The sequence below is a fragment of the Passer montanus genome, unplaced genomic scaffold (assembly GCF_014805655.1).
Source record: "Passer montanus isolate IOZ18808 unplaced genomic scaffold, ASM1480565v1 scaffold4, whole genome shotgun sequence".
Classification (NCBI taxonomy): domain Eukaryota; kingdom Metazoa; phylum Chordata; class Aves; order Passeriformes; family Passeridae; genus Passer; species Passer montanus.
In genome coordinates, this window is record NW_024368818.1 from 13,673,803 (window position 1) to 13,689,555 (window position 15,753).

Genomic DNA, 15,753 nt, shown 5'->3' on the forward strand with positions numbered 1-15,753 from the left:
ACTGACTGCTCTATAAAGCTGAGAAAATGGGTCAAGCCTTTTTTAAACAGCTAGAAGAAGTTTCATGATAACAGGGCCTTCAGCATGGGAGCACTCAAACAGGGTGCCAAAAAATGTGGCATAAAAAATCTTGGAATTTCTCCAAACACCTGAACAAAGCCTTGTGCCACCTGACCTAACTTGGATCATAGCTCTATTTTGAGCAGGAACTCATCTGAATTGACTTTCTGGGGTCCCTTCTAATGTTTTCCTATGACTTTATAATGCTAATAGAGAATTGCTTGTAACTGCTTTGTAAACGTTAAAGTCTCTGTTTGTCTGTTTCTCTGTTAAAAATTTGAGGAACAGATAGTAAAACAATTGCCTCTTTCCCAGGGGTTCCATAGCATTAAATCATTTCCTTAAAAAAAAAAAAAAAAACGAAAAAAAACCCCCAAATTAATGAGTTTCAAGTCTCTATTAGGCTATAGAAACAATCACTAATTAAATTTTAAGTGGTTTTCGATAGAAGTTATTGTTATGTACTTCATGAGTGAAATAAATTTCATATATTGTTGTAAAATGTCAATAGAAGAGCATGAAATGAAACCCAGAAGACTTTTCACCTAGAAACCTTTTCTTACACTTTATTCTAGCTTCATATTTTCAAACAATTCAAAATATCAGTTTTACGCTTTTTATTCACATAGGGCATGCAAATAATAAGTAGGTTTATAACTCATGTTTTCCTTTCCCATACTATATACTCTTCTCATTGTATTTGCATTAGAAAGTACATAGATAAAACTTTGAAGGTGCCTAGAAACCATGCTGCTTTTGATTTTCACAAGTCGCTACAGTGCTTCTGACACATCCCTTTCTGCAAGGTGCCACATATGGCTATGTACTAGAAAGAAAATGTGAGTGAGTAATATTTTTCTCTCTGCAGGTCTCTGTATAAAGAAGTCAGAATGCTGCTTCTGTGTCTACTTAAAGCACTAAGTAATCCTAGAATCATAGGTTCACAAAATAGTTTGGACTGGAGGAGACCTTTGAAGTCCACCTCATCCAACCCCACTGCCATGGGCAGTGACATCTTCAACTAGACTAGGTTGCTCAGAGCACTTTCCAACTTGGCTTTAATCTATCCAGGCATGAGACATCCACAACCTTTCTAAGCAACCTATCCCAGTCTTTAATCACCCTCATTACAAAGAAATTCTTCCTAATATCTGATCTGAATCTATCCCTGTTTAATTTAAGATAATTTCCTTTTGTCCTGTCAGAACAGACCCTACTAAAAAAAGTCTGTCCTTTTTTCTCTTACCTCTTCGATTTGAATTCTTGGTAGTCAAGTTTATTACCTGATATGTTGGGTTTGTACCTTGACCCTGTGCTATGAGCTTGAGATCCATGGAATATTTGCTGTGATAAGATTCCTTCTGCTGTGGCTCTGGTGACTGTCAAAAAAAGCAGCAAGGCAGGGCTGCTTTTCTACTGTCATGGCTCACTAATTTTGTCTTCCTCTCCTCTTCTGGGTTCCTTTGGTATCCTCTTTCTTCGTCTCCCAGCTCTTAAAGGTCTCCAAGGGAATCAGTTTTTACAACCTAAAGGAAAGGGTAATGAATTTACCCATGGTAACTACCTGTCCAGGTGCCCTCTTTTGTTGACTCCCTTCTGTCTTGAATGGTGATACTTGTTACTGTGTCTGAAATAATTGTGCTCCCATCTTGTGGGACTTCCTAATGAAATGCTGGAACACTATCTTCTACAGAGTAATATCCATGTATTTGCAGGAGTTTGGTTTTTCAAATAATACAACATTTTGGGGTAGTACACTGTGAAATGAGGAAGATGAAGGTATTGTGAGCTAGCATAAAGGCCCATAAGGATGGGCATACATGGAAAGAGGGGAGGAAATTCACAATTGTAACCAGTTGTAACAGGAACCCCAGTGCTGTAAGATGCAGGGATATAAAGTTAAGGGAAGGTGCCCTGCTGATTTAAAAGCTTTTCATATTTTATGAAGAGCTTTTGCTGTTACTACTGCTCTTGGCTTCACAACTCAGTTCTGTTCCAATTGTTGTACTCACTGGACTGCTTTTAAATGAATTCTTCAGGTTTCCTCACTATGGCACAGAAGAGTATTTATTGCTATCAACTTCACTTTACTGCTGGATTTTGGTCTTGATTTGGTATGTGGACAAGTCAGACACGCTTCATATGTGACAAAACATGAACCAGGGAGTATCTGTGCCTTTTCTGGCAGCAGAATGTTAGCTCAAGGTGCCCTGTATTAATGCCGCCACGAGAACAGAAATGGCCTCTTGTTGCTGCAGAGTTGACTCCACCATGGCTGAATTGCCTTGGATCATTTTACAGCTTCAGAACAAGTTTTTACAGAAATATACAGAAATTCTTCTGTGTCTGTGTTCAGCTTTTGCCTTCCCAGGACACTGATCTTTCCCATATTGGAAGCATGGCAAGTACATTTTCTTGTTGTTCTTGTGCTGAAGACTGGGGTGCCAATGTAGAAAAACAAGGAGGATGAAGCAGAATAATATATGTATGGAAATTCTCTCAGATGTTAGAGCATAGCTAATATCAAAATATATGCCTCTCTGAGAAATCAATAAACTGGAGTTTAGTCATGTTGAAGCTGCCTTAAGATGAGCATCCTGACCATTTTTGCTTTACTCAAAGCTGCGCTGGAATGCTCTGAAGCCTACAAATGCTCCAGCTTTTTCATGCTACAGGAGCAAAAGAAAAGAGGGGGAGTTTTTCTGTTTTTTCTGTTTCTGCTTATTTGCACTTAAATTGTAGTGCCTGTTAAATAATCCTTCTTACTGACAGTGAGCCACAGTTAGCCAACTTGTATTCGTGGAATTTTACAGAATAGTTTTGCTGCTGTGGTTATCACTGTTGTATGCATTTTGGCTATTTGTCTGCTTCTAGCTGCTTATTCTTTAAGATTTTCTATTGCAGCTGGAAGAGATTTAGTATATTTAGACAGAAGCAGGAAACCATTTCAATTCTGTTGGTGAACAAGACATAGTGACTTCAACTTTTAAAAACAAGTTAAAAATAGGCACTGCTGTTATGGACATTTGTGTTTGTTGTGTGATTACATCGTAATGCAAAATATGAAGTTTATTTTTTTAACAGTTTCCTGTTGTGAATTTTATTTTCTCAGAAATGAGAGGCTAATAATTCTCAGTGGGATTTTTTTTTGGCCAGATGTAAGAAATAAGTACTTGCTCAAGAAGTTTACAGGGTCTATTTCAATTTTTGTTCTATTTGGGATAATTCTGTGGTTTAAGGTAGCATGCTCCTTTATTTCTTTTTATTCCTTTTATTATACAGAGAAATTAGAATACTTGGCCTTAGCACCGTTTTTCCTGGATTGTTTGAAAAACTTCATGCACAATACTTCTTTTAGTCCTTACAGAGTCTGAAGCGTAGAGTCTTTCTGACTTATCTGAGGTCATTGTAGTAGACACAAAGTTCTCTGATTTCTCAGCACTGCGTCCTGGTGATAAGACTACAATATTCCAAATCTAGACTGTAATATTCCTAATGTCTAAATTCTTCTTTCAGCTAGCTAATGATTTATATGATTAGCTAGCTAATTAGATAATTAGCTAATTAACTAATTAGATAATTAGCTAATAACTGATTAGCTAACTAATTCTTTATATGGGCAACTATTGCTATTGGAAAGGTAAATTTTTATGAAAAATATATTTATTCACTGTGTGCCTGTAGAAAAATAAAATGCTACCAGAGAAAATTCCACTTACTTTATCATAATTTGCACTGTCAGTGAAAATTGGGATGGATGTTCCTTCCCTCCATTTGTCTGCATATTTCAAGCAATGTCTTTCCTTGAGGAATATTCCAGTAGCCTGGAAACTGTCCTCCAAACAGATACCTAAATACTTGAATGATTTTTAGTACTGTGTACAAATCTGTAGTGTTGGCCTGAACCATAGTAGTTTTACTTGCTAGTCTTTTTAAAAAGAAACTGTGCTAGCATGAAATTGGAATGATACACAAGTAAATCAGACTCCTTAACTTTTGATGATCACCATGTGAAGGACAAAGTGAAGTTCACTCAACGTCCTGATAAAAAAAGCAATTGGGAGAGCAATAAAAGGATATGCAGTTATAGAAAAAAATGTGAGCAAAGGACAGAGTTCAGATTAAAGACAGAAGCTGAAGAAAGGCAAGGCAAGAAATAAACAACTCTTTAAAAATCCTCTTGTGAAAGTCCTGCAGTGTAAGGGGGAAAATGCCTTCTCCTGCCCTGACCTCTAAAGAGAAGTCATCAGTTCTCTGAAACTCTATGTGAAAAGGAAGTGCTAACATCTGTTTTTCCATGTTCAGTCAGTGAATTTGATGCTGTTTGAAGAAAGAAATTCACTTCAAGAATTCAGTCACGTTGGCTGTCCTACAAAGCAGTGTAAGAAAAACCCTCTTCTGCTGAGCCTTTTTATGTTGAAAATGCATCTAGTGGAGCTTGAAACAAGCATTAAACTAAATTGACTGAAATGAGATTCTGGCAGCTTTCAGGGTGAATGAAATTGGTTCTATAGGGTCCACTCCATCCCTCACTCACTACAAGATTACTTACTTCAGTTGTAAATACTTTTTCTTCTTGTCTTGTTAAGAGATAACTTAATAATTCCTAAACCTTTGTGGTTCAGTTAAAATTAGATCTGCCTCTGTACCTGCAAGTATGAGGTAAATGAAAACAATGACTCTGAGGAGACCTGCCATGTCTATCTTTTTATTTCTTTCTGTGTGAATTGCAGGCACTGGAGATCAGGTCCCATTCATGTCTTATTCTGTTTTCGTTGCTGAATATCATTATCATGAAATAAGATCTCTTCACAAATGTGGGAAATGCAAACCAAACACATTTCCTGCACATCCATGGTGGAAGACTGAAGTGAAAAGATGTATGACAGTAGGTACGTATGGTGATCAGTTTAGTATGTCTCATCAGAAGCTGATGATGATCAGTAAAATTGATGCAGACTTTAGGGGTTTTTGCTAAAAGACTACTAAAAATATACAAGTTGATGAGAACTTACTGGATATTTCTGGATGCTGAGAAGGAACTGTGAAGATTTGCTACATTTAGCATCCCATTCTATAAATGTGATAATTGGAATAAAATTACATTAGTTTTCCTATGTGGAACATATATGAGATTTCACATGCCGTATTATTAATTTGTGTTATAGGGGCACACCTGCATCCTCAGGTGGGACTGGTGCTGTGAATATGTAAGGATGCCTGTGAAATATGGTACTGTAACCATATATATTTGACTGAAGGCTTTACATGAGTATTTTATCAAAATGTGTAAGCATTTCTCTCTCACGTGAAGAGTTTAAATACAGTCAGACTTACAATATTTCATTGATTCCTTGGAGAAATTGTGTTCTACGTTCTGAACCCAAGGGTGAATCCTTCAGACAGTCCTACAGAAGGGAGTTAAAAAGAAATATTTCCAATAGTGACTTATTCTTCTGTTGGAACAAGCCAAAGTTATTGAAAAGACAGCATAGAAATAGGGAAGCTGGGAAGAATGAATGCTATTTTGAAAATGTAAATGGAACAGCCCTAAACTGAAAGGGTTTTGATGGAGAAGTGAAAGCGAGCAATCTATCCTACATAAGTTTTATAAAATTGCATCCTGAGTTTTACAGAATTGCATCCTATATTAAACCTCAGACATTAGACTTCCTCACAATGTGCATATCTTCCCCTCTTCTGGTGCTCTTGGCCTCCTCAGTATGAGCCTCCTGGAAATCACAACAAATCAACACTTTCTGTTATTGTCTGGCAATACTGTTTAGATTCTATAGGATCTAGGGATGTGCCTGCAGAGCTGGTGTTCTGCTAGACAAAGGATGAGGACCATATGAGAATCTCTTGCTCTTCTATATGCAACTACTTTTTAGAGCTTTTTTTAGCAAGTCTTTTTAGAGCTAGACTTCAAAGCATAAGCTACATGAGGGACAGGGAGAGAGAACACAATAACTGATGATTTCTGGAAGCAAAATGTAAAATAGGAGAATTAAACTCCTGACAATTTGCATATGTAAATAATGACTCTTGGAATATCTCATACTAACCCCTAAATGTTACTAACCCCTAAATAAAATAAATTGATAATACCCACATATTCTTTAAAAATGCAGTTTTAAAAAGCATGATCTAGAGATGGAAGTATTTATTTTCCTTATGTAATTTTTACATTTACCCACCAGATGGCAGCCACAGACTGCCCACTGATTGTCTCACACTCGTCTCCTATTCCTATAATATCAATGACCCGAGACCACAGTCTGACAAGAGCCGCTTTGCTTTCAAGGAAGTCAGCAAAAATAAATACAACTCCAAATAGAGCAGTTGGGTTCTTCTGATTTCCAGTTATGCTTGCTTTATATAAGTGCAACTACAGCATTTACCATTTGGGAAAGTGAGAAATCTGGCCTTATATGTGTGCAAAGGTGTGCCAATGTAATGCATTTAAATCAATGGAATAAATTCATTCTTTGAGGGTTGCATTCTCATTACAGCTCTTTTTTTGGTCTGGTCAGGTCAGGTCAGGTCCTCAACTTGTGGAGAGAGACAATGATACACATTCAATGTATTTCCACTGGTCTAAGCTCATGAAAACAATAGCCCCAGTTTGACAGCATCTGGTGACTGCACTGACTGCACTGACACTTGATAAATCTCATGCATTCAATATGAGAGGCTGTGGTCAGACTTTTTGATACTCATACATTCTTTCCTGCTTTTTTATGCCTTCTTTCATTCCCTGTCATGCCTACTGTGTGGGTAGTGCACTGGAGCTTGCTTGGAGTATTCCTCCTGTGAGGAACCTGCCAGGATCTCATCTCCTTGTTTCAGCCGAGTCTTCCACTCCTTTATACCACTGTTAAAAAAATACCTTAGTTCTCCCACTCTCACATCATCAGGAGAAAAAAGCTGAAGTGCGACTTAGGTGCTTTGAAAGAAGATGCCTAATTTTTTCAGAGATGATTGCCAGCATTTTGCAGAGATATAACTCTGCTGGACTGGACCCTGTGCAAACTTGTCGTGAGATAGAGACTTTGTTAGAGGGTTTGCTGGCTAAATAATGTGGAAGAGTTATCGCCAGAATGAGCAGGGACATGTTCAAGCTCACAGAGTTGATCTAGACACACCAAGAGAGATCCTAGGTATTCTGAGTCCCTAGCACTATAGCACTCACTCTATAAGCCGTATCACTTAAGCCTATTGTTTTCTGTAGCTCTTAGAACTGGTTTTAATTTTATGTAGTGGCTACTTAATTTAGAAATCACTGTCCAAGGAGGACACAGGAATAACAACAGGAAAACCTGATTTTTCCTGAGAGCCGACAGATGTGTGCTTTGTATTTGGCTTTATTTTGCCTGTGTGCAGAGAGGTTTTCTGAGCTGGTAGGGCTTGGGGGACATAGAAAACCCCAGAATTTTAATAGTCTTCCTGCTCCACTGGATAAGCTGCTCCACTGGATAATTTAAGTGAGCAGCCAGGGAGGGATCATACAGAACAGAGATGAGCACTAAACAAAATGAGGCCTGGTGACTAAATAGAATTTGTGTCTTTCCAGAGAAAATCTCCCTGTATTAATATAGTGTCTCTGGATTCAAGGAAGGGCAGCAAATGGCTCTCTATCTAATTGGACTTTGCCCAGCCTTGGCATTGTTTTTGTAAGCGGATTTTTGTATTTTTATTCATCTTTGAGTGCCTTTTATCCTTAAAAGAAAAAAAAAAATAAGTCAGCTTTCAAACAAAGGTTAAATCCTAAAGGAAAATTTGCATAGCTGAGTGGACAACAAGAAATAATGTTAGAACTTCCCCAAAACTGCCTTTACTCTAGAATAGTGCAGGGTAGGAGGTATATGTCTTTTATCTCTGGAAAAGGAAAAATAAAACTTTTTGCATGGTTGGGATGTGATAAAACTGGGGAATCTTGCATTTGTGTAGGCTGAGGAAGTAAGAAGCCAAGTAAAATAATTTTTGTTTCTTCAGTCCCCAAGTTATGTGGATGAATAAAGGGAAGGTTTCCTCCCTTCTGCAGAGCTACTTTTTCACAGAAAAACCTAATCAATGTCCAGCATGACATCCTGGTCCCCAGCAAGCTCCTGTCTCGGGAGGCTCTAGTGCAACTCCAGGCTGATGGAAATCAAAGCATGTAAAAGCTCAAATGGAAAAGTGTATTAAAGTATTGAGATCAAAATGTGTCATAGTAGGCCAGTGTGCTTTTTAACAGGATCCTGTTGGACTGTAAATCTGTGGATAAAGTGCAATGCCACAGGCTCTTCTCTTGCTCTGTTGACCTGATAGAGAGGAGCAGCACAGTGGTGGGATGCAGCTCAGGCCAGCCAGCTGCAGCCAACACATTCAGTCAGTGAGCAGGAAGGAAGCTGTGATGCCACACCTTGATGTACCTGAGATGGAGCACAAAGTGAGGGCCACTGGCATGGGTCCCTTGTGCCCTCTCTCTGTAACAGTGACTGAAAGAGAAGACAAAAGGCTGAGGCAGGGTGTGTCTTGGTTCTGTGAGCAGCTATTCTAGTTTTCTTATGCTTGGTTTTGATCTGAGAACTGGTCTTCAAAAGGAACATTGCTATGAAGTTGATCTCTAACTAGCTGTCTCAGTTCTACCTTAAACAGCAGCCTACACATTAGAAAGGCTGAACGGATGAGAAATCACAGGCCCCCTTCTTTTCTTCCCACACGTTTCATTTGCTGGTAGCTTTTCTGAAAGGCTTTGTCATTGACTGCTTCCTGACCTACTTTATTTCACACGTGTAGACCAGGAAGGTTTTCAGTGGCTACTGATCATCCTCTTCTGGAAAGTAAAGCTGGCAATACTATTATTATTTTCATCTTAGGAAAAAAGAATGTTACTCGTGCCCTAAGGCAGGGTCATTATTTGCCTTCAGTTTAGGTAATGTGAAAGAACATGCCTATTAGAGCTTTTACTTTGGATATTACCTGCCAGTTCTTCACTAAAACAAAAGATGACACATCCATCTTCAGGATGTTTTGAGACCAGGAGGGACACCCCAACCTGTTGGTGCCTTTTTTTTCCCAGTCTTGGAGGTCAAGTAATGGGTCTTGCATAGCTAAGCTACTGTTCATTTCTCTCAGAGCTTTTGAGACTTCCTTTAAAAAAAAAAAAAAAAGAAACCAACAAACAAACACAAAAGCAATTTCACTCAGCTGAAAGTATCAAACTGATACTTGATGCTGTGAAGCAATATAATGATTCTTAATTAAAAAATTGGTTTTATTTAACTTATTATTGGACTAGAGTAGTGGCAAAATCTGCCACCCTAGAATACATATTGTATAATTTATAGATCTCTAATGGCTGCTATATTACAGATTTCTTGATTTCTTCACTTTCAGTACACAGATACACAGAAAAAAACAAAACACATTATATTCCTATTACTTAAGAGCAACGCAGACTGTAGAGCACTGCAGAAACTTTAAATTGCTTGCCAGTAAGTCCTCCTGATGTAAATGAAAGTTATGCTATTTTTAAAAATGCATTTGAAATTATGGAATACTGTGGAATACTGTAGAATACTTATAAAAATCCTTGAAGTTGCCAACTGCTTTGGCTGGAGGTGGAAGATTTCTCTTTTTTTGTTGGATAAAGTACCCTTGCAAACTTCTTTATATGTATTTTACTGGGATGTTGGGGTACTTCCTCCATTTGTAAATGGAGTCATCAGTAAAGAATGATGCTACGGTGCTTTGCCAGCCAGTCATTTTCAACAGGAAAAATGTTTGTGAAGCTCAGTTTGACTGTTGGCCCTTGTCTTTACCCTACTGCTTCAGGAACTGGTTGTGCAGGAGACTCAGCTCTTGGACCTTTTTGACGTGTTCATGCTGCATGGCAACAGAAGAGCTGAATAGAATTTCTAACAGATGTTATGCATGAGGAAATTCTGTCTCGCATATTTGGTTTTTTTTCAGAATAGAAACATCTAAAAATTTTATTATTATTACAGAATTTATCTGTTTATATTGCAGCAAGCAATGTTGGCGCTGCTCCTGAGATGACATGAAAACACCTGTGTCTTTACAGCCACATCCACTGTATCTATTACAATATATGCCCTTGTGTCTTTGCCTGTTTCCCATATGCCACACTGGAATGCATGTTGGGGAAGAGTGTTATTTGACAACTGCAACAGAAATCTATGTTAAGACTTAAAATTGCCCAGTTATTGAAATATTTTAATTTGAGGGAAATCAAATCACCTTACCTTGATGTTGTTCATTTGATTTTGCAGACAGGCATTGGAGTCTACTTTTGGAAAATCATTCTTTCTGAGGTGTGTGAAGGTTCACATCTGAGAGCCTGAGATCTCAGGCTCTGACTTGTTATGTCAACTGGAAAATTATTCCTTCTGTTATTTTTAGGATTTTTCTATAAAATTAGATAGAACACACTCAATTTAATTCAGATTTCAATTTCATTCACATAAACATATAAAGCAGTCCTTAAATGAAAAATATTACAGTGAAACAGGTCTTGTTTTTCCCTCATTTGTACTCCTACTATTATGTAGAAGACAGTAAATCAAAGAGAGAAAGTGATCAAACTAGAAAAAAACCAGACTGCTTGGAACAAAGGGAGGAGGCAGAAAATGAGATGGGCATAGCTAAAATAATTGAAAGCTGTTGAATTGTCTAAATTAACATGAGGTTAGGTAGTCAGATTCACTGCCTTGAATTTCTCCCCAAAATAATTTGGAAGGTATTTTTGTTAAAAGATTGCAGTATTTTCTTTGTGTGGTATCTCAAAGTATTGCAGTGCTGCAGACCAATGGTCTCTGTGCCGTTCTGTATGTCCCTGTTGAGTACCTGTCATGGACCTAAATACTCATGATACTCAGAAGCTCTAAACAGACCAATGGTCTGAAGGGTGTGACTGAAGTTAAAGATCAGTGCTTTAGGGATGTCATGCTGTTGTGTATACCTGTCTTCTCACTTACAAATGGTAGGGTTTTCAAATATTCCCTAGGGTATTATGACCCAGACATTTCTCTGTGTATGAAATAAAAGAGAATTAAGTGGAAGGCAAGGAGTTCTCAAACCAGAATATCATCTGCTATGCTGTGTGCATCTTTTCCTTCTAGTGCACCTTGGGCCACCATATCCCATCTCCATCCATGCCTCCCCCTACCCTATACACTATTTATTCTCCTTCTCGCCATCATTCAGCAACACACATCAGTGTGACTTAGTTGTCTCTGCAGATTGCTGACAGCTACTCAGACAGCACTTTATTTTATAAATGACATCTCTTTCTATTTTAGGTCAGTAGATCTGCCTAGGGTGTGACAGTTGCTTTTGATTGCTCTGTGTTCCTGTAAAAGTCACTGCCATAAAACTGTATCAAGAGATGAGAAATTACTTCCTTCCTGGCTGAAATTGGTGTCATAAAATTCATGAAAGCTTTGAAAATCTTATTCATTTTTAAAATTATTCAGGAAAAATCTCAACAATATTTGGGTTTTAATTTTCTGTATATTCACGTGCCTTCCTTGTCCTGATAGTGTGAACTCCTTTGCAAGTCAACAAAACTCCCTGTTTTCTCTCCATGCAGGAATTTCCAGTTTTGTATCCTATCCACTGAGCCATTAGGGCTGCAGTACTATTGGTGAATTTAATCTTTCTTTGCACACTGCTTTGTTAATGTGTAGTAGTAGCATAGTATCGTTGCATTGATTTTTTTTTTAATTTTATTTTTGGGATTTTTGCTAGCATTCTGGTCTGTATTCCCTTATGCTTAAAAGACAGCTGTTAAATGTTAAGCCTGTCCTTAAACCTGCTGCTCAGTATATCTTCCAGAGAAAATTTCTGTGAACTTTCAGACATGTATTCTGATGTCATGCATTCAGAATATTTTTCATTATGATTTCTAGAGTAGTGATATTTGGACAAAACTCCTTCAAACTGCATTATTTTCAAGAAAGGGTGTGAAGACAGATGATGATTGCTTTCTAAATCATATACCATTTATTTGAGATGAGTCAGCTGCATGGTTAGATGTCTGTCTTCTCTCATTGTGTTTGAATACTGTTTATAGATTTGAGTCCTGCTTTTATTAAAGTCATTGACAAATCTCAAACTGTATTGAAAGTAAAGCTACTTCTCTTTGTTTAGGAGTTATTTTAAGGTAGCTGCAAAATCCCTTAGATGATATGAAGAAATTTTAAGATGATGTGGTTTGATGTCACATTATTTATTCAGGTTTTAAATTTTGTTATGTATATGACATGCATACATTTTCTTGGGCGATTTTTAAATAATAGTGGCTTATTTCATTTAGAATTAAACTTCCCACAGCATTTTTATGTAACCTGCAAATTACGATTCTGTGTTAGGATGAGGGCCAAAAGGTGAAACCACTAAGGAAGAATTAAGCAATTTGTTTGTAACAGCAACACTGCTTCAAATGTAGAATTGCATAATAGGAGTGAAATCACTGCTCTTGAAAGAGAAACTGGAATTTTTTTGTGGGATTAGAACTCTACATTAGGAAATTCACATTTTCCTGTAAATCATGGTCTGAGTTATCCTTCCCATTGTTAGGGTTCACTAGGATGCTTTTTTCTAACTAGATATGAGTTTGGTCAGATTTGAAAGCTTTTTTGAAAAGCAGGACTAATAGCCTTTGTTCTCCAGGATTAATGTGTGTGTCTCATGAGCAGTTAAAGTTTGGAGACTCTGTCACAAAGCCTCCATTATGATTAAAGCTGTCACTAAATGAAAGCCAGGTCAATCTCAAAAAGATTTTCAAATATATTATTTTGGGCTGCCAACATCTCTTCTCACGGGACATTTGTATTTGTCATTATAGTAGCTGTCTGAAATTAATAGCAGCAGTGATACCAGTTCTTTGTGAACTTCGCAAAATGTGGTATATCCCTCTCTTTAGAAAGGGTAGCAGAAGCAGAAAGAAATTGCTATTGTCCTGACCTAGTTTTTTAATTAACATGTTTTCTTCTCTGGGCAGTCAGGCACACTAACTGGTAAGAAATTAGGGACAGTAAAGTGCCAGTGTTGCCCTTCATAATGAGAAAAATGTTTTTTTGCCAAAAGAAGGGTGAAAAATGTCCATGAGATTCCCTAAGATGGCCAGACTTTGGATTTACCTGTTGTCTATATTTCTGCTTTCTTCTGTTGTTTTCCTTTCTTTTTATGTCTCTCTTGAAGTAATTTCACTATTCAGCAAAATTTCCATGAAAATTAAATAGAAATGAAGTGTTGCCTCAGTGTTTTAAGCTTAGGTAATTTCTACCAGTGTCTTCACTCTGTAAATTTTCATTCTGAGTGGTCTAATTAAATGTATTATTTTTTGGTTACAACTTTTTTAAGCCTGCCTTGGTATTGGATGGTTGGATTGCATTTCTCTAACCCTGATCCAGTGCCATAATCTGTCCTAGTGCATCTCTAGGACTCAGCTATGCACATTGACTCAGCTGTGCCAGGGGACTATAAATGATGATTATTTTGCTCATGAGAGACCAAGCAACGGAAATCTGTTTTCACTCACAGTTTGAAATGGGCGCAGTCCTTTCTGCAGCAATGTCTGTCGCTGAAGGGCATGTTCAGAACTTCACTGCCAGCTTATTTGAAGTAAACTGTATAATTTGAAGCAGGAATCCTGAGCCCTGGCTGTCCCTTGCTGAGTTTAAAATGAGTGTAAAGGAAGGACTTGTCTCTGTTGTCCTTTTGATGGATGGCATCAAACAGGGTGGATAGAAAAACAGTGCCAGTATGAAGTGACAAGCTTATAGAAGTGCAGAGAGCAGAACTGGTGATGAACTTAGATAAACCCAAGAAAGATACTCTTATTAGACTTGAGTGTCAGAGTGATGCACTGTGTGGTCTTTCTGTTGCTGGAATGCCAAGGATGATGTCTTGGTCTCTGTTCTTGGCTGAGAGATAAGCCACCATTGACATTGCCCTTTTTTCCTCTCAATGTGGCAATAGTAGCAGATATCATACCCTTAGTGCATATTTATCTGGATGAATCCACCTCTGCAATGACAGACTGGTGGTGGGGCCAACAGTGCCAGGGAGGATTGAGGTGCTTTTGGAGCCTGGTGCAGAAATCTTACATGCACACAAAGTCACCAGACTTGCTGCACGTTCACTGTCCCCTCAGAAGGTTTTTCACTACTGCAGCTAGGGCTATTTCATACTGGACCCCATTCACATGGTTCTAGGACTGACATGATCCATAACTGAAAACAGCACTGACAAATTTCCTAAATCTTGTACCCCAAAGCCTTCAGGCTGACTCAACCAGCTGCACAGTCACTGAAGCTTGGATCTTCTCATCCCAGATATCTGCTGCAAAATGACAAACTTGTAAAAAATACATGAAATAGATGTTTTTCTCTTTACATTTCTCTTAGAATCTCTTAGAAGCCTTTCATACTCTTCCAAGCTTTCCTTGGAGGAGGATCCTAGTTTTCCCTTTAGTGTACCCATAAAATGAGCATGCCACTGTCATCAGGCTGTCTTTTCCTCCTCTAAGGTTTGTGTGGTGTTTTTACAGGGTTTTAGGCATCTTGTGAATGCGTAACTTAAGTGCTTGTTGGTTTAGCTGACAGTGCTTCCACTCCATGTGTGTGCATGTGTATTTCCTTGTCTGGTCTTCAAAATAATACTTGGATCTGTCAGCATATCCTTCTGTATTTTTGCAGAAAGCTAATTAACCCCTCTGCAGCCCTTTAAAAGCAGCCAGAAATTATGTGCCAAAGCTCACTGAGGTGCAACTGATTTATTTCTGTATCTTAAAATAGCATTTTTAAACTCCTGTAGTTAATAGCTTCCTTAGAAAGAAACCTTCCTCTAATCAAAACAGCTGAAGCTTTGCAAAGACATGTGACTTTTATTTCCTCTCTGGAGCCCTAAAATTGTACTTTTTTCCCCCCTTGACATACCACCTTAAAGTTAAATAAGTTCTTGGCTATTCCAGGACTGGAAAATGAAGAAGGTTTGTATTCTAAAGCTGCTACTTATAGCTCTAAACATAGTATTCATGTCCTTACCCTTTAACAATAATTTCAGTACTTTTTAAGCAACTAAAATAAAAATATCCTTATTCTTTGATATTTTATCTTTTTTTCCTGAAAGTCTAAAATCACAGCTTGTTAACTGAAGCCATCCAAGGGGAGCCATGCTAGGAGAGGAAGAAACAGAAGACACAGAATAATTGCTGAAACCGCCTCATAGCTTGGCTTGGTTACCGTTTCAAAATTTGCTCAAGTGCTTCATTCACTTGGATATTTTACAAAGAGGGCAACTTTAGTACTTTTTTTTAATTTGTCTTTTGGCAGACTAAGTAAGCTGGTAATTTATGCAGTGGCCTCTCTGAACTATGTCTCTATTCAGAGGTCTTCAGACATCATAAATACATATCTGAAAATGAATGAATATCTATGTTATCTCCACTGCATCTAAAACTTTTTGCATCAAGGAAATACATCAAATACATTACAACAGGCCAATTGTACTACATAGATTATTTCATGTTAATGTCTCCTTAGTTGCTTCAGCTGTCTATCCACTAGCTAACAAGCAAAACTCTGTGGTATCATTTTAATATCTTCAGAGTATGGTGCAGAAATGCTCCAAAATCTTCATATTGAAGGTACAGAATACATTAGTCTGCTGCATTATCTAATC